The 16,038-nt window shown below is 46.1% G+C and overlaps 1 pseudogene; it reads left to right on the top strand.

The window, feature by feature from the left end:
* LOC123057008 (beta-glucosidase 3-like) overlaps positions 1-15,535 on the top strand; it is a 60,380-nt pseudogene extending 44,845 nt beyond the window's left edge.
* Positions 15,536-16,038: the final 503 nt, after the last annotated feature.

The following is a 16,038-nucleotide window of genomic DNA, read 5'->3' as shown; positions in this document are numbered from 1 at the left end:
GTAGACCGAAAGCGGAAGCGTTAGCACAACGCGGTTGATGTAGTCGTACGTCTTCACGTTCCGACCGATCAAGTACCGAACGCACGGTACCTCCGAGTTCAGCACACGTTCAGCCTGATGACGTCCCTCTAACTCCGATCCAGCAAAGTGTTGAGGGATAGTTTTGTCATCACGACGGTGTGGTGACGATGTTGATGTTCTACTCACGCAGGGCTTCGCCTAAGCACCGCTACAGTATTGTCGAGGTGGACTATGGTGGAGGGGGGCACCGCACACGGCTAAGAGACGATCAACTTGATCAACTTGTGTGTCTAGAGGTGCCTCCCTGCCCCTGTATATAAAGGAGAAAGGGGTGCGGCCGGCCAAGGGGAGAGGCGCGCCGGAGGAGTCCTACTCCCACCGGGAGTAGGAATCCCCCCTTTTCCTAGTTGGATTAGGACTTGGGAGGGGGGAAGAAGGAAAGAGGGGGCCCGGCCCCCTTTGCCCTAAACCAATTCGGTTTGGGCCTTGGGGGCGTGCCCCACACTTCCCTTGCTTCCCTCCTTTTCCACTAAGGCCCATGTAGGCCCGTTAAGCCCCCGGGGGGTTTCGGTAACCTCCTGGTACTCCGGTAAAATCCCGATTTCACCCGGAACACTTCCGGTATCCAAACATAGGCTTCCAATATATCAATCTTCATGTCTCGACCATTTCGAGACTCCTCATCATGTCCGTGAGCACATCCGGGACTCCGAACAACCTTCAGTACATCAAAACATAAAACTCATAATATAACTGTCATCATAGCGTTAAGCGTGCGGACCCTACGGGTTCGAGAACTATGTAGACATGACCGAGACACGTCTCCAGTCAATAACCAATAGCGGAACCTGGGTGCTCATATTGGCTCCTACATATTCTAAGAAGATCTTTATCGGTCAGACCGCATAACAACATACGTTGTTCCCTTTGTCATCGGTATGTTACTTGCCAGAGATTCGATCGTCGGTATCTCAATACCTAGTTCAATCTCGTTACCGGCAAGTCTCTTTACTCGTTCCGTAACACATCATCCCGCAACTAACTCATTAGTTGCAATACTTGCAACGCTTAAGTGATGTGCATTACCGAGAGGGCCCAGAGATACCTCTCCGACAATCGGAGTGACAAATCCTAATCTCGAAATACGCCAACCCAACAAGTACCTTCAGAGACACCTGTAGAGCACCTTTATAATCACCCAGTTACGTTGTGACATTTGGTAGCACACAAAGTGTTCCTCTGGTAAACGGGAGTTGCATAATCTCATAGTCATAGGAACATGTATAAGTCATGAAGAAAGCAATAGCAACAAACTAAACGATCAAAGTGTTCCTCTTCCGTTAGCTTAGCACTTGATCGTTTAGTTTGTTGCTATTGCTTTCTTCATGACTTATACATGTTCCTATGACTATGAGATTATGCAACTCCCGTTTACCAGAGGAACACTTTGTGTGCTACCAAACGTCACAACGTAACTGGGTGATTATAAAGGTGCTCTACAGGTGTCTCCGAAGGTACTTGTTGGGTTGGCCTATTTCGAGATTAGGATTTGTCACTCCGATTGTCGGAGAGGTATCTCTGGGCTGTTGGAAATATGCCCTAGAGGCAATAATAAATTGGTTATTATTATATTCCCTTGTTCATGATAATCGTTTATTATCCATGCTAGAATTGTATTGATAGGAAACTCAGATACATGTGTGGATACATAGACACCACCATGTCCCTAGTAAGCCTCTAGTTGACTAGCTCGTTGATCAATAGATGGTTACAGTTTCCTGACCATGGACATTGGATGTCGTTGATAACGGGATCACATCATTAGGAGAATGATGTAATGGACAAGACCCAATCCTAAGCGTAGCACAAGATCGTGTAGTTCGTTTGCTAAAGCTTTTCTAATGTCAAGTATCATTTCCTTAGACCATGAGATTGTGCAACTCCCGGATACCGTAGGAGTGATTTGGGTGTGCCAAACGTCACAACGTAACTGGGTGGCTATAAAGGTACACTACAGGTATCTCCGAAAGTGTCTGTTGGGTTGGCACGAATCGAGACTGGGATTTGTCACTCCGTGTAAACGGAGAGGTATCTCTGGGACCACTCGGTAGGACATCATCATAATGTGCACAATGTGACCAAGGAGTTGATCACGGGATGATGTGTTACGGAACGAGTAAAGAGACTTGCTGGTAATGAGATTGAACAAGGTATCAGGATACCGACGATCGAATCTCGGGCAAGTACAATACCGCTGGACAAAGGGAATTGAATATAGGATTGATTGAATCCTCGACATCGTGGTTCATCTGATGAGATCATCGTGGAACATGTGGGAGCCAACATGGGTATCCAGATCCCACTATTGGTTATTGGCCGGAGAGTTGTCTCGGTCATGTCTGCATGGTTCCCGAACCCGTAGGGTCTACACACTTAAGGTTCGGTAACGCTAGAGTTGTTATGGGAAATGGTATGTGGTTACCGAAGGTTGTTCGGAGTCCCGGATGAGATCCCGGACATGACGAGGAGCTCCGGAATGGTCCGGAGGTGAAGATCGGTATATTGGACGAAGGGTATTGGAGTCCGGAATTGTTCCGGGGGTACCAGGTGATGACCAGTGTGTCCGAAAGGGGTTTCGGAGGCCCCGGCAAGCGTTGGGGGGCCTTATGGGCCAAGTGGAGAGGGCACGTCAGCGCACTAAGGGGCTGAGCGCCCCTCCCACCCCATCTCACGTAATCAGGAGAGGTGGGGGCGCCACCCCTAGGGCAGCCGCCCCTCCCGGCTTGAGGGGCAAGTTTCCTAGGGGTGGGGGCGCCCAAACCCATCTAGGGTTTCCCCTGTGGCCGCCGCCCCTCCCCTAGGGAACCCTAGGGCATCTCCCACTCCTCCCTTCCCCCTATATATAGTGAGGGAGAGAGAGGGCAGCCGCACCCTTCCCCTGGCGCAGCCCTCTTCCTCCTCCAACACCTCATCCTCCTCCGTAGTGCTTGGCGAAGCCCTGCCGGAGAACCACGAGCTCCATAACCAGCACGCCGTCGTGCTGTCGGAGTTTTCCCTCAACTTCTCCTCTCACCTTGCTGGATCAAGAAGGAGGAGACGTCTCCCAACCGTACGTGTGTTGAACGTGGAGGTGCCGTCCGTTCGGTGCTAGGATCATCGGTGATTTGGATCACAACGAGTACGACTCCATCAACCCCGTTCACTTGAACGCTTCCGCTTAGCGATCTACAAGGGTATGTAGATGCACTCTCCTTCCCCTCGTTGCTAGATTACTCCATAGATTGATCTTGGTGATGCGTAGAAATTTTTTGAATTTCTGCTACGATCCCCAACAGTGGCATCATGAGCTAGGTCTATGCGTAGTTTCTATGCACGAGTAGAACACAAAGCAGTTGTGGGCGTCGATATTGTCAATTTACTTGCCGTTACTAGTCTTATCTTGATTCGGTGGCATCGTGGGATGAAGCGGCCCGGACCGACCTTACACGTACTCTTACGTGAGACTGGTTCCACCGACTGACATGCACTAGTTGCATAAGGTGGCTAGCGGGTGTCTGTCTCTCCCACTTCAGTCAGATCAGATTCGATGAAAAGGGTCCTTATGAAGGGTAAATAGAAATTGGCATATCACGTTGTGGTTTTCGCGTAGGTAAGAAACGTTCTTGCTAGAAACCTATAGCGGCCATGTAAAAACTTGCAACAACAATTAGAGGACATCTAACATGTTTTTGCAGCATGTGCCGTGTGATGTGATATGGCCACAAGGATGTGATGAATGATATATGTGATGTATGAGATTGATCATGTTCTTGTAATAGGAATTACGACTTGCATGTCTATGAGTATGACAACCGGCAGGAGCCATAGGAGTTGTCTTAATTTATTTATGACCTGCGTGTCAAAATAAATGTCATGTAATTACTTTACTTTATTGCTAAAGCGTTAGCCATAGTAGTAGAAGTAATAGATGACGAGACAACTTCAAGAAGACACGATGATGGAGATCATGATGATGGAGATCATGGTGTCATGCCGGTGACAATGATGATCATGGAGCCCCGGAGATGGAGATCAAAAGGAGCAAAATGATATTGGCCATATCATGTCACTATTTGATTGCGTGTGATGTTTATCATGTTTTACATCTTATTTGCTTAGAACGACGGTAGCTTAAATAAGATGATCCCTCTCTAAAATTTCAAGAAAAGTGTTCCCCCTAATTGTGCACCGTTGCGAAGGTTCGTTGTTTCGAAGCACCACGTGATGATCGGGTGTGATAGATTCTAACGTTCGAATACAACGGGTGTAAGCCAGATTTACACATGCAATACACTTAGGTTGACTTGACGAGCCTAGCATCTACAGACATGGCCTCGGAACACGGAAGACCGAAAGGTCGAGCATGAGTTGTATAGAAGATACGATCAACATGAAGATGTTCACCGATGTTGACTAGTCTGTCTCACGTGATGATTGGACACGGCCTAGTCGATTCGGATCATGTTTCACTTAGATGACTAGATGGATGTCTATCTGAGTGGGAGTTCATTAAATAATTTGATTAGATGAACTCAATTATCATGAACATAGTCTAAATTGTCTTTGCAAATATGTTGTAGATAAATAGCTCACGTTGTAGCTCCCTGTTTCAATACATTCCTAGAGAAAGACCAAGTTGAAAGATATTGTAAGCAATGATGCGGACTAGGTCCGTAGTCCGAAGAGTGTCCTCACTGCTACACAGAAGGCTTACGTCCTTGATGCACCGCTCGATGTGCAAACCCCTACAACATCGTCTGTGGATGTTGTGAACACCTGACAGACACATCCTGATGACTACTTGATAGTTTAGTGCACCATACTTTACGGCTTAGAATCGGGATTCCAATGACGTTTTGAACGCCATAGAACATATGAGATGTTCCAAGAGCTGAAATTGGGATTTCAGGCTCATGCCCATGTTGAGAGGTGTGAGACCTCTAACAAGTTCTTTTGCCAACAAGATGGAGGAGAATAGCTCAGCTAGTGAGCATGTGCTCAGAATGTCTGGGTGCTACAATCACTTAAATCAAGTGGGAGTTAAACTTCCAGATAATATAGTGATTGATAGAGTTCTCTAGACACTATCACTAAGCTACTAGATCTTCGTGATGAACTATGACATGCAAGGGATGGAGTTGATCCTGGAGCTGTTCGCGGTGCTTAAGACCGCAAAAGGTAGAAATCAAGAAGGAGCATCAAGTGTTGATGGTTTAACAAGACCACTGGTTTCAAGAAGGGCAAGGGCTAGAAGGGAAACTTCATGGATGGCAAACCAGTTGCCGCTCCAGTGAAGGAACCCAAGATTGAACCCAAACCCGAGACTAAGTGCTTCTATTGTAAGGGGAACGGTCACTGGTAGCGGAATTACCCCAAATGCATGGTAGATAAGAAGGCTGGAAACTTCAACAAAGTATATATGTGTTATTAATGTGTACCTCACTAGTACTCCTGGTAGCACTTGGGTATTGGATACCGGTTTAGTTGCTATCATTGGTGACTTGAAGCAAAAGCTACGGACTAAACGGAGAATGGCTGAGGGCGAGGTGACGATGTGTGTTGGAAGTGTTTCCAAAGTTGATGAGATCACCATCGCATGCTCCGTCTGCCTTCGGGATTAGAATTGAACCTAGATAAATGTTATCAGGTGTCCACGTTGGGCATGAATATGATTAGATCATGTTCATTGCAATACAGTTATTCATTTAAGTTAGATGGTTATTCTGTTTACATGAATAATACCTTTCATGGTCATGCACCCTATGTGAATGGTTCATTGAATCTCGGTCATGGTAATACACATGTTCACGCCAAAAGATGTAGAGTTAATAATGATAGTACCACTTTCTTGTGGCACTGCCGCTTAGGTCATATTGGCGTAAGATGCATGAAGAAACTCCATATCGATGGATGTTTGGAGTCACTTGATTTTGAATCGCTTGACACATGCGAGCCATGCCTCATAGGCAGGATGACTAATACCCTGTTTTCAGGTACAATGAAACGGGCAAGTGACTTATTGGAAATCATACATGCTGATGCGTGTGATCCAATGAGAATTGAAGTGCGCGGTGGATATCGCTATTTTCTCATCTTCACTGACGATTTGAGTAGATATAGGTATATTTACTTAATGAAGCACAAGTCCGAAACGTTTGAAAAGTTCAAGCGATTTCAGAGTGAAGTTAAGAATCATCATAACAAGAAGATCAAATTCCTACGATCTGATCAATGAGAATTTCTGAATTATGAGTTTGGAAATCACTTAAGATATTGTGGAATTGTTTCACAGTTGAAGCCACCTGGAACACCACAGTTGTAATGGTGTGTCCGAACATCGTAATCGAACTTTATGAGATATGGTGCGATCTATGACGTATCTTACCGATCTACCGTTTTCATTTTGAGGTTATGCGTTAGAGACAGCTGCATTCACTTTAGATAGGACACCACATAAGTCCGTTGAGACGACGCCGTATGAAAATTGGTTTGGCAAGAAACCAAAGTTGTCATTTCTTAATGTTTGGGGCTGCGATGCTTAAGGCTTTAGCCGGAGAAGCTCGAACCCAAAAGCGGACAAACACATCTTCATAGGATACCCAAAGGTGATAGTTGGGTATACCTTCTATCTCTGATCCGAGGGCAAATTGTTTGTTGCTAAGAACGGGTCCTTTCTCGAGAAGGAGTTTCTCTCAAAAGAATTGAGTGGGAGGAAGATAGAACTTGATGAGGTTGTCGAACCTTTACTTCAACCAGAGAGTGATGCAACACAGAAAGATGTTTTCTGTGGCGCCTATGTCTGTTGAATAAGAAGTTAATGATAGTGATCATGAAGCTTCGGATCAAGTTGCTATCGAACCTCGTAGGTCGACAAGGATATGTACCACTCCTGAGTGGTACGGTAATCCTGTCTTAGATAGCATGTTGTTAGAAAACAATGAACCTACGAGCTATGGAGAAGCGATGGTGGGCCCGTATTTCGACAAATGGTTAGAAGCCATGAAATCTGAGATAGGATCCATATATCAAAACAAAGTATGGACTTTGGTGGACTTTCCCGATGATCTGTGAGCCATTGAGATAAATGGATCTTTAAGAAGAAGACGGACGTGGGCGGCAATGTTACCGTCTATGAAGCTCGACTTGTGGGAAAGAATATTTTCACAAGTTCAAGGAGTTGACTCGATGAGAATTTCTCACCCGTAGCGATGCTTAAGTCCGTCGGAATCATGTTAGCATTAGCTGTATTTTTCGATTATGAAATCTTATAGATGGATGTCAAAACAAGTTTTCTTACCAGTTTTCGTAAGAAAAGTTGTATGTGATACAATAAAAGGTTTTGCCGATCCTAAGGATGCTAAAAGGTATGCTGGCTCAAGCAATCCTTCTATGTACTAGAGCAAACATCTCGGAATCGGAATATATGTTTTGATGGAGTGATCAAAGCTTTTAGGTTTATACAATGTTTGTTAGAAACTTGTATTTACAAGAAAGTGAGTGGGAGCACTACAACATTTCTGATAAGTATATGTGGATGACATATTGTTGATTTGAAATAATGTAGAATTTCTGGAAAGCATAAACGGTTGTTTGAAGAGTGTTTTTCAAAGGAAGACCTGGATAAAGCTGCTTACAAATTGGGCATCAAGATCTATAGAGATAGATCAAGACGCCTGATGATACTTTCAAAGAACGCACACCTTGACATGTTTTTGAAGGAGTTCAAAATAGATCAGTCAAAGAAGGGGTTCTTACCTGAGTTGTAAGGTGTGAAGTTGAGTAAGACTCAAAGCTTGACCATGGCAGAAGAAAGAGGAAGGACGAAGGTCGTCCCCTATGCTCTTGTCATAGGCTCTATACGGTATGCCATGCTGAGTACCGCACCTGATGTGTGCCTTGCCACATGTCCGGCAAGAGAGTACAAAGGTGATCTAGGACTGGATCACCAGATAGCGGTCGAAATTATCCTTAGAGGAATAAGGAAATGTTTCTCGGTTATGGAGATGATAAAGAGTTCGACGTAAAGAGTTACGTCGATGCAAGCTTAACACCTATCCGGATAGCTCTCAGTAGAGATATCGGATACGTATAATGGAGCAACAATTTGGAATAGCTCCAAGTGGAACGTGGTAGCAGCATCTACGATATGACATAAAGTTTTGCGAAATACATAGGGATCTGAATATGGCAAGACCCGTTGACTACAACCTCTCTCACAAGCATAACATGATCAAACCCAGAACTCATTGAGTGTTAATCACATAGTGATGTGAACTAGATTATTGAGTCTAGTAAACTCTATGGATGTTGGTCACATGGCGATGTGACCTATGAGTGTTAATCACATGGCGATGTGAACTAGATTATTGACTCTAGTGCAAGTGGGAGACTGTTGGAAATATGCCCTAGAGGCAATAATAAATTGGTTATTATTATATTTCCTTGTTCATGATAATCGTTTATTATCCATGCTAGAATTATATTGATAGGAAACTCAGATACATGTGTGGATACATAGACACCACCATGTCCCTAGTAAGCCTCTAGTTGACTAGCTCGTTGATCAATAGATGGTTACAGTTTCCTGACCATGGTCATTGGATGTCGTTGATAACGGGATCACATCATTAGGAGAATGATGTAATGGACAAGACCCAATCCTAAGCGTAGCACAAGATGGTGTAGTTCGTTTGCTAAAGCTTTTCTAATGTCAAGTATCATTTCCTTAGACCATGAGATTGTGCAACTCCCAGATACCGTAGGAGTGCTTTGGGTGTGCCAAACGTCACAACGTAACTGGGTGGCTATAAAGGTACACTACAGGTATCTCCGAAAGTGTCTGTTGGGTTGGCACGAATCGAGACTGGGATTTGTCACTCCGTGTAAACGGAGAGGTATCTCTGGGCCCACTCGGTAGGACATCATCATAATGTGCACAATGTGACCAAGGAGTTGATGAGGGGATGATGTGTTACGTAACGAGTAAAGAGACTTGCCAGTAACGAGATTGAACAAGGTATCGGGATACCGACGATCGAATCTCGGGCAAGTACAATACCGCTGGACAAAGGGAATTGAATACGGGATTGATTTAATCCTTGACATCGTGGTTCATCCGATGAGATCATCGTGGAACATGTGGGAGCCAACATGGGTATCCAGATCCCGTTGTTGGTTATTAGCCGGAGAGTTGTCTCGGTCATGTCTGCATGGTTCCCGAACCCGTAGGGTTTACACACTTAAGGTTCGGTGACGCTAGAGTTGTTATGGGAAATAGTATGTGGTTACCGAAGGTTGTTCGAAGTCCCGGATGAGATCCCGGACATGACGAGGAGCTCCGGAATGGTCCGGAGGTGAACATCGGTATATTGGACGAAGGGTATTGGAGTCTAGAATTGTTCCGGGGCTACCAGGTGATGACCAGCGTGAACGAAAGGGGTTTCGGAGGCCCCGGCAAGCGTTGGGGGGCCTTATGGGCCAAGTGGAGAGGGCACATCAGCCCACTAAGGGGCTGAGCGCCCCTCCCACCCCATCTCACATAACCAGGAGAGGTGGGGGCACCACCCCTAGGGCAGCCTCCCCTCCCGGCTTGAGGGGCAAGTTTCCTAGGGGTGGGGGCGCCCAAACCCATCTAGGGTTTCCCCTGTGGCCGCCGCCCCTCCCCTAGGGAACCCTAGGGCGCCTCCCCTCCTCCCTTCCCCCTATATATAGTGAGGGAGAGAGAGGGCAGCCGCACCCTTCCCCTGGCGTAGCCCTCTTCCTCCTCCAACACCTCATCCTCCTCCGTAGTGCTTGGCGAAGCCCTGTCGGAGAACCACGAGCTCCATAACCACCACGCCATCGTGCTGTCGGAGTTTTCCCTCAACTTCTCCTCTCACCTTGCTGGATCAAGAAGGAGGAGACGTCTCCCAACCGTACGTGTGTTGAACGCGGAGGTGCCGTTCGTTCGGCGCTAGGATCATCGGTGATTTGGATCACGACGAGTACGACTCCATCAACCCCGTTCACTTGAATGCTTCCGCTTAGCAATCTACAAGGGTATGTAGATGCACTCTCCTTCCCCTCATTGCTAGATTACTCCATAGATTGATCTTGGTGATGCGTAGAATTTTTTTGAATTTCTGCTACGATCCCCAACATGGGCCCTCTCGGTAATGCACATCACCTAAGCCTTGCAAGCATTGCAACTAATGAGTTAGTTGCGAGATGATGTATTACGGAACGAGTAAAGAGACTTGCCAGTAACGAGATTGAACTAGGTATTCAGATACCTACGATCGAATCTCGGGCAAGTAACATACCGATGACAAAGGGAACAACGTATGTTGTTATGCGGTCTGACCGATAAAGATCTTTGTAGAATATGTAGGAGCCAATATGGGCATCCAGGTCCCGGTATTGGTTATTGACCAGAGAGGTGTCTCGGTCATGTCTACATAGTTCTCGAACCCGTAGGGTCCGCACGCTTAAGGTTCATTGACGATATAGTACTATATGAGTTATCTATGTTGATGACCGAATGTTTTTCGGAGTCCGGGATGAGATCACGGACATGACGAGGAACTCCGGAATGGTCCAGAGATAAAGTTTGATATATGGGATAGTAGTGTTTGATCTCCAGAAGGGTTCCGGAATTCACCGGAAGGGGTTCCGGATGTTTCCTGAAATGTTTGGGCACGAGAACACTTTATCTGGGCCAAAGGGGAAAGCCCACGAAGCTTTTGGAAAGTGCAAAAGGAAGTTTTGCGGAGACCAGAGGCTAGATGCCAGGAACCTTGGCGTCTAGGGGGTAGACGCCGGGAACCCTGGCGTCTAGCCCTGGAGTCCGAGAAGGACTCTTGCCTTTCGGGTGAAACCGACTTTGAGGAGGCTTTTACTCCAAGTTTCGATCCCGGGGCTCAACATATAAATAGAGGGGTAGGGCTAGCACCAAAGACAAATCATAAAACACCAAGTCGTGTGCCGGCAACCCCGTCCCCTCTAGTTTATCCTCTGTCATAGTTTCCATAGTGCTTAGGCGAAGCCCTGCGGAGATTGTTCTTCACCAACACCGTCACCACGCCGCCGTGCTGCCGGAACTCATCTACTACTTCTCCCCTCTTGCTGGATCGAGAAGGCGAGGACGTCACCGAGCCGAATGTGTGCAGCACTCGGAGGTGCCGTGCTTTCAGTACTTGGATCGGTTGGACGTGAAGACGTACGACTACATCAACCGCGTTGATATAACGCTTCCGCGAACGGTCTATGAGGGTACGTAGACAACACTCTCCCCTCTCGTTGCTATGCATCACCATGATCTTGCGTGTGCATAGGAATTTTTTTGAAATTACTACGTTCCCCAACAGAGTCATGGAGTCGTTAGGCGCTTTGCAACAGCGGCTCGATCCTTGGGGGAAGAAAGAATTTGGCTGTTTAAGAAGAATTGTCCGAAAATTGCAACAAAGGTTGGACAAGCTACGGTGCTAGTCTGTAGGGCGCGGTCCAAATGAGGAGGAAAAGAGTACGGTCATCAAGTTAAGAGAAGCTCTCCGGCAGGAGGAGATTTGGGTCTGACAATGATCTCGAGTCCTTTGGCTTCGAGATGGTGATAGAAATACATAATATTTCTAGGCGCAGGCTAAGCAGCGACAACACATCAACAAAATTGTCAGGCTACGCCAGATGGATGGGTCGGTTTGTGCTGATGGAAATGAAGACAAAGTGGAGATACAGAACTTCTATCAGCAATTATACACCTCGCGAGGGTCGACGGACGCAACTGAGGTGTTATCACATGTGCCTGTACAGATCACTCCGGAGATGAACGCGGTTCTGGATGGACTTTTTACTCCGGAAGATGTGCACAAGGCTCTTTTTCAGATGGCGCCATCAAAGGCACCGGGTGTCGATGGCTTCACAGCGGGTTTTTTCCAGAAGCACTGGGAGTTGTTACGTCATGATATAACTAGTGCGGTTCTTGGATTCCTTAATGGAGGGGATCTGCCTTTGGGTTTGAATGATACGTCTATAACACTTATACCAAAGGTACGAAACCCCCAAAATATTACTCAATTCCGTCTGATTTATCTATGCCCTCTCTTGTACAAGATTCCGGCCAAAGCTATCACAAATAAACTGAGAGATTTTATGGATGAGATTATTAGCCAGGAGCAAAGTTCTTTCATTCCAGGTCGCCTCATCATTGATAACATATTGGTTGCATTTGAAAGTGTGCATGCCATGAAACGGAGGAAGAAGGGGAGAACTTTGCATGTGCGGTTAAGTTAGACATGATGAAAGCTTATGATAGGGTGGAATGGAGCTACCTCGAAGCAATCCTCCTTAAATTTGGCTTTGGCATCAACTTAGTGAGATTGATCATGAAGTGTGTCACTTCGGTTCGTTTCTCGGTATGGGTAAATGGTGAACAACTACCCTACTTCATGCCCACGTGTGGACTAAGACAAGGTGATCCTATGTCACCCTACTTGTTTTTGCTATGTGCAGAAGGTTTTTCTTCACTATTGAAATATTATGGGCAGATTGATAGAGGCATTCAAGTCAGTTTCAAAGCTCCATGGGTGAATCATCTGCTATTCGCGGATGATAGCCTTATTTTCATGACAGCTGACAGTCAATGTGCATGAAGATTAATCCGCATTCTGCAATTATATGGGGCTGTGTCGGGCCAGTGTGTTAACCGGGAGAAGAGTGCAATTTATTTCAGCCCCAATACGCCAGTTGCTACTAGGCAGACTATCAAGACTATGCTTGATGTGCACGTCGAGGCGTTTAGTGAACGTTAACTTGGCCTACCCACGGCTGTGGGGAAGATTACCAGTGGCACTTTCGATCACATATGTGACCGTTCGAGAAGCAAGATGCAAGGGTGGTCGGAGAGATTGTTTGCTTGTGCAGGGCGAGAAACTTTGATCAAATCAATTGCCCAGGCAATTCCCACTTTCAGCATGAGTTGTTTTCTTCCCACCAAGAAGGTGCGCAAGAGTTTGACATCCAATATGGCAAGATACTGGTGGAGTAGTTCAATCGATAAGCGTTCTCTGCACTGAATGTCGTGGGAGAAACTTGCAACGCCTAAGTGTAGTGGAGGTATGGGTTTTCGAGACCTGCATCTTTTCAAATTGGCCCTTCTCGGTAAGAAGGGATGGCGGCTGTTGACAAGCCCGGATTCGCTGTGTGCTCGAGTTTTAAAGAGCAGGTATTTTCCAGACTCGGATTTCATGTAGGCCTCAGCTCCTAAACATTCATCTGCAACTTGGAGGGCCATTATATCTGGCCATGAGGCTTTACTCACCGGACTAATCAAGAGGGTGGGCGACAGATCATCCATTGCGGTCTAGGATGACCGATGGATTCCATCTACAACAACAATGGCACCTTTGTTCAGGCCTCCAAATACCAATATTTCTTGGGTAAACGATCTCATCGATACCAAAAACTGGACATGGCGGCAGCAGTTGGTTCGGGACACATTCATCTCACCAGACGCGGAGGCCATCCTCAATATTCCACTCCGGTCTGGTTGGGGTGATGATTTCCTTGCATGGACACATGAAACTTTAGGTAACTACACCGTTAAATCGGCGTACCATGCTCTTATGATTCGCAACGAGCGTCAAGCTCTAGAAGAAGGGACGAATACCAGATCCTCGATTGATAATCAGCGGCTGTGGAATGGTTTGTGGAAGTTGAATGTGATGCCAAAAGTGATGGTGTTCTTCTGGTGGGTACTAAGGGGATTTCTGCCTGATGAGTGTACCCTTAAGCATCGGCACTTGAGACAGATAGGACTGTGCAAAATATGCATGGCGATGGATGAGGACATGGAGCATGCTCTGTTGATATGCTCACACGCACGCCAATTCTGGGATGAAGCGCAACAGCTTTTTGACTTCCATATGCCGCGACTACACCCAGATACGTGGGCGAGAGACATAATCTGTGATGACAGATTCATGAGTAGAGACCGAGCCATCATAGTTTCAGTTATGTGGTCGGTTTGGCACTCTAGAAACAAGCTGACGCATGGGGAAGACAATCTGGATCCTGCTTTTTCAGTTCGCAGAACCAGGGAAACACTCTCACTTCTGGAGATCCCTCGGCGTCATGCAATCTTGTTGCCTAGACATGGATGGCGCCCCCCGGACATGGAATTTATAAAAATCAACACCGATGCTGCGATCCGTAGGGAGGACGGCAAGGGTGGCGGGGGCGAAGTTGCTCGATCAGCAAGTTCCTTTCAAGGTGCTTGGAGCAAACCATACCCGGGTGTGACTGACCCCCTCATCGTGGAGACGATGGCAGTTCGTGACGACATCATCTTCGCCAAGCTACGGGGTTTTTCGAAAGTCGTGATCAAGACAGATTGCTTGGAGGTAGTAAACCTTTGGGCCGCTCGACACGATTCTCGCTCTATTGTGGCACCCATCTTAGTAGAAATTGGAGAGCTAGCTAGCACTTTTACTTCTTTTGTAATTCAGCATGTATCCAGGTCAGCTAACGGTCCAGCTCATATCTGTGCTAAGCATGCTTGCACGATTGATGGAACCGAGAGTTGGCTTGACAACACTCCTAGCTTCCTGATCAGCAGCCTATTGGCTGACTGCTCGGCGAACGCCTTCGTTTAATAAAGCTCCCAAATTTTCCCCCGCAAAAAAGGGACATGTTGTGGTCTATGTATTCACACATGTATTACGGTTTCCGGTTAATACAATTATAGCATGAACAATAGACAATTATCATGAACAAGGAAATACAATAATAACCATTTTATTATTGCCTCTAGGGCATATTTCCAACAAGAATAGTCGGTTTATATTGCTCAGGTTCTAGCCTTGTTATTCTCAAAATAGGGGTGTATATAGACTCTTATTCCGCTAATGGAGTGGGCACTGCTCCTACTCCTTTTTCCTAAAATATGTATTCTATTCTCCATTTCTTCCCATTGTGATGCAAAATTTTCAGAGGTGTAGGCTCATAAAAAAGTAACCTTTTGGATGCAGCATAAGCAAAAAGGAATTGTGGGAATAAATATCTACTCCTACTGGAGTTATCCACTGACAAATGCGACGGTGGATCTAGAAGCAACTCAGAGATGTAAAGATTTCTTGTATGTCTGGTATGTTTCTCTCACTTACATTTTTGTCACTAATCCGATCTGTAAGTGCTGCCATTTTTATCTAGAAGCATTTGACCACAAGTAATGTTGAGATCGTAAGTGTGGTACTGGCAGGATATTAGGGCCATTAGTGTTTGGGACTACCCACAAGTAATGAAGAAGAATGTCGGCTCTCGCCTTCCACCCTTCACAAAAGTTCAGTCTGAACTTATCAAGGGTTCCCTAGATTTCATTGGAATAAATCACTATTTTTCTGTCTACGTGAGTGATCGTCCTCTAGATACAGGTGTTCGAGACTACAAGGCGGACATGTCAGTTAATTCAAGAGGTAGTTATTGTTGGATAATCAGCAACTAACATTCACTGAGGGCCAAAGGCCATTACATATACATTTGTGGCAAAGTGCAAAAAAAACCTTATACAATGGGGATATACCTAATAGGGACTATACACATCTAACACCCCCCTCAAACTCATGGTGGATCAACAACACTGAGTTTGGAGAGGAAAAAGCCATGCTACGCTCGAGTCTGTGCCTTCGTGAAGAAGTCCGCCAGCTGTAACTCAAAGGGCACATAGTGAAGAGCGAGAGTCTGATCTTGCACAACAGCACGCACAAAGTGGGCATCCACACCGATGTGCTTGGTGAGCTCATGCTTCATCGGGTCACGCGCAATACTGATAGCACCAGTACTGTCTGACAGTAATGGAGTCGAGGTAGTAGCAGACACACCAAAATCCTCAAGTAACCACCGTAACCAGATCACCTCAGCCGTCAACATAGCCATGGCTCGCAACTCAGCCTCTGTACTCGAGCGAGAAACTGCAGTCTGTTTCTTTGTCTTCTAGGCAATAAGAGA

Source organism: Triticum aestivum, chromosome 3A, assembly GCF_018294505.1.
Source record: "Triticum aestivum cultivar Chinese Spring chromosome 3A, IWGSC CS RefSeq v2.1, whole genome shotgun sequence".
In the NCBI taxonomy this organism is placed as follows: Eukaryota; Viridiplantae; Streptophyta; class Magnoliopsida; order Poales; family Poaceae; genus Triticum; species Triticum aestivum.
The sequence above is the reverse complement of the archived record's forward strand: the minus strand, read 5'-3'. Positions and strand labels throughout refer to the sequence as shown.